The following is a 4,060-nucleotide window of genomic DNA, read 5'->3' as shown; positions in this document are numbered from 1 at the left end:
TTTACTAGGCGCAACCCTTCACCAAATCCCCCCCACATACCCCTTCACAGTCAGTCCATCTGCGTAGTAAGATGCTGTAAAATCACTACTTGTCTTCTCTGTGTTGCACAGCCCTCCCCGTGCCCCCCACGCACTATACATGCTAATCGTAATGCCCCCTTTCTTTTTCCCTGCCCTTATCCCTCCCTTCCCACCCGTCCTCCCCAGTCCCTTTCCCTTTGGTAACTGTTAGTCCATTCTTGGGTTCTGTGCTTCTGCTGCTGTTTTGTTCCTTCAGTTTTCTTTTGTTCTTATACTCCACATATGAGTGAAATCACTTGGTACTTGCCTTTCTCCGCCTGGCTTATTTCACTGAGCATAATACCCTCTAGCTCCATCCATGTTGTTGCGAATGGTAGGATCTGTTTTTTTCTTATGGCTGAGTAATATTCCATTGTGCATATGTACCACATCTTCTTTATCCATTCATCTACTGATGGACATTTAGGTTGCTTCCATATCTTGGCTATTGTAAATAGTGCAGCAATAAACATAGGGGTGTATCTGTCTTTTTCAAATTGGACTGCTGCATTCTTGGGGTAAATTCTGAGAAGTGGAATTCCTGGGTCAAATGGTTATTTCTATTTTGAGCATTTTGAGGAACCTTCATACTGCTCTCCACAATGGTTGAACTAATTTACATTCCCACCAGCAGTGTAGGAGGGTTCCCCTTTCTCCACAACCTCGCCAACATTTGTTGTTGTCTGTCTTTTTGATGATGGCGATCCTTACTGGTGTGAGGTGATATCTCATTGTGGTTTTAATTTGCATTTCTTTAATGACAAGCAATGTGGAGCATCTTTTCATGTGTCTGTTGGCCATCTGAATTTCTTCTTTAGAGAACTGTCTATTCATCTCCTCTGCCCATTTTTAAATTGGATTATTTCCTTTTTGTTTGTTAAGGTGTGTGAGCTCTTTATATATTTTGGATGTCAATCCTTTATGGGATCTGTCATTTATGAATATATTTTCCCATACTGTAGGATACCTTTTTGTTCTATTGATGGTATCCTTTGCTGTACAGAAGCTTTTCAGCTTGATATAGTCCCACTTGTTCACTTTTGCTTTTGTTTCCCTTGCCTGGGGAGATACATTCATGAAGAAGTCACTCATGTTTATGTCCCTGAGATTTTTGCCTATGTTTTTTTCTAAGAGTTTTATGGTTTAATGACTTACATTCAGGTCTTTGATCCATTTCAAATTTACTTTTGTGTATGGGGTTAGACAGTGATCCAGTTTCATTCTCTTACACGTAGTTGTCCAGTTTGCCAGCACAATCTGTTGAAGAGACTGTCATTTCCTCATTGTATGTCCATGGCTCCTTTATCATATATTAATTGGCCATATATGTTTGGGTTAATGTTTGGAGTCTCTATCCTTTCCACTGGTCTGTAGCTCTGTTCTTGTGCCAGTACCAAATTGTCTTGATTACTGTGGCTTTGTAGTAGAGCTTGAAGTTGGGGAGGGAGATCCCACCCACTTTATTCTTCCTTCTCAGGATTGTGTTGGCTATTCGGGGTCTTTGGTAGTTCCATATGAATTTTTGAACTATTTGTTCCAGTTCATTGAAGAATGCTGTTGGTAATCTGATATGGATTACATCGAATCTGTATACTGCTTTGGTCAGGATGGCCATTTTGACGATATTAATTCTTCCTAGCCAGGAGCACGGGATGAGTTTCTATTTGTTAGTGTCCTCTTTAATTTCTTTTAAGAGTGTCTTGTAGTTTTCAGGGTATAGGTCTTTCACTTCCTTGGTTAGGTTTATTCCTGGGTATTTTATTCTTTTTGATGCTATTATGAATGGAATTGTTTTCCTGATTTCTCTTTCTATTAGTTCATTGTTAGTGTATAGGAAAGCCACAGATTTCTGTGCGTTAATTTTGTATCCTGCAACTTTGCTGAATTCTGATATTAGTTCTAGTACTTTTGGAGTGGAGTCTTTAGGGTTTTTTATGTACAATATCATGTCATCTGCAAATAGTGACAGTTTGACTTCTTCTTTACCAATGTGGATTCCTTGTACTTCTTTGTTTTGTCTAATTGCTGTGGCTAGGACCTCCAGTACTACGTTGAATAACAGTGGGGAGAGTGGGCATCCCTGTCTTGTTCCTGATCTCAGAGGAAAAGCTTTCAGCCTCTCACTTTTCAGTATGATGTTAGATGTAGGTATATCATATATGACCTTTATTATGTTGAGGTACTTGCCCTCTATGCCCATTTTGCTGAGAGTTTTTATCATGAATGGATGTTGAACTTTGTCAAATGCTTTTTCAGCATCTATGGAGATGATCATGTGGTTTTTGTCCTTCTTTTTGTTGATGTGGTGGATGATGTTGATGGATTTTCGAATGCTATACCATCCTTGCATCCCTGGGATGAATGCCACTTGGTCATGGTGTATGATCCTCTTTATGTATTTTTTAATTCGGTTTGCTAATATTTTGTTGAGTATTTTTGCATCTATGTTCATCAGGGATATTGGTCTGTAGTTTTCTTTTTAGGTGGGTCTTTGCCTGGTTTTGGTATTGGTGATGTTGGCTTCATAGAATGAGTTTGGGAGTATTCCCTCCTCTTCTATTTTTTGGAAAACTTTAAGGAGAATGGGAATTATGTCTTCTCTGTATGTCTGATAAAATTCTGAGGTAAATCCATCTGGCCCGGGGGTTTTGTTCTTGGGTAGTTTTTTGATTACCGCTTCAATTTTGTTGCTGGTAATTGGTCTGTTTAGATTTTCTGTTTCTTTCTGGGTCAGTCTTGGAAGGTTGTATTTTTCTAGGAAGTTGTCCATTTCTCCTAGGTTTTCCAGCTTGTTAGCATATAGGTTTTCATAGTATTCTCTAATAATTCTTTGTATTTCTGTGAGTCCATAATGATTTTTCCTTTCTCGTTTCTGATTCTATTCATGTGTGTTGACTCTCTTTTTCTCTTAATAAGTCTGGCTAGAGGCTTATGTATTTTGTTTATTTTCTTGAAGAACCAGCTCTTGGTTTCATTGATTTTTTTTCTATTGTTTTATTCTTCTCAATTTTATTTATTTCTTCTCTGATCTTTATTATGTCCCTCCGTCTGCTGACCTTATGCCTCATTTGTTCTTCTTTTTCCAATTTCGATAATTGTGAGATTAGATTATTCATTTGGGATTGTTCTTCTTTAAATATGCCTGGATTGCTATATACTTTCCTCTTAAGATTGCTTTTGCTGTGTCCCACAGAAGTTGGGGCTTTGTGTTGTTGTTGTCATTTGTTTCCATATATTGCTGGATCTCCATTTTGATTTGGTCGTTGATCCATTGATTATTTAGGAGCATGTTGTTAAGCCTCCATGTGTTTGTGAGCCTTTTTGCTTTCTTTGTACAATTTATTTCTAGTTTTATACCTTTGTGGTCTGAAAAGTTGGTTGGTAGGATTTCAATCTTTTGGAATTTACTGAGGTTCTTTTTGTGGCCTAGTATGTGGTCTATTCTGGAGAATGTTCCATGTGCACTTGAGAAGAATGTGTATCCTGTTGCTTTTGGATGTAGAGTTCTATAGATGTCTATTAGGTCCATCTGTTCTAGTGTGTTGTTCAGTGCCTCTGTGTCCTTACTTATTTTCTGTCTGGTGGATCTGTCCTTTGGAGTGAGTGGTGTGTTAAATTCTCCCAAAATGAATGCATTGCATTCTATTTCCTCCTTTAATTCTGTTAGTATTTGTTTCACATATATTGGTGCTCCTATATTGGGTGCATATATGTTTATAATGGTTATATCCTCCTGTTGTACTGAGCCCTTTATCCTTATGTAATGTCCTTCTTTGTCTCTTGTTACTTTCTTTGTTTTGAAGTCTATTTTACCTGATACTGGTATTGCAACACCTGCTTTTTTCTCCCTGTTGTTTGCATGGAATATCTTTTTCCATCCCTTGACTTTTAATCTGTGCATGTCTTTGGGTTTGAGTTGAGTCTCTTGTAAGCAGCATATAGATGGGTCTTGCTTTTTTATCCATTCTATTACTCTGTGTCTTTTGATTGGTGCATTCAG

Source organism: Manis pentadactyla, chromosome 3 (genome assembly GCF_030020395.1).
Source record: "Manis pentadactyla isolate mManPen7 chromosome 3, mManPen7.hap1, whole genome shotgun sequence".
In the NCBI taxonomy this organism is placed as follows: domain Eukaryota; kingdom Metazoa; phylum Chordata; class Mammalia; order Pholidota; family Manidae; genus Manis; species Manis pentadactyla.
Note: the sequence above shows the minus strand (reverse complement) of the source record.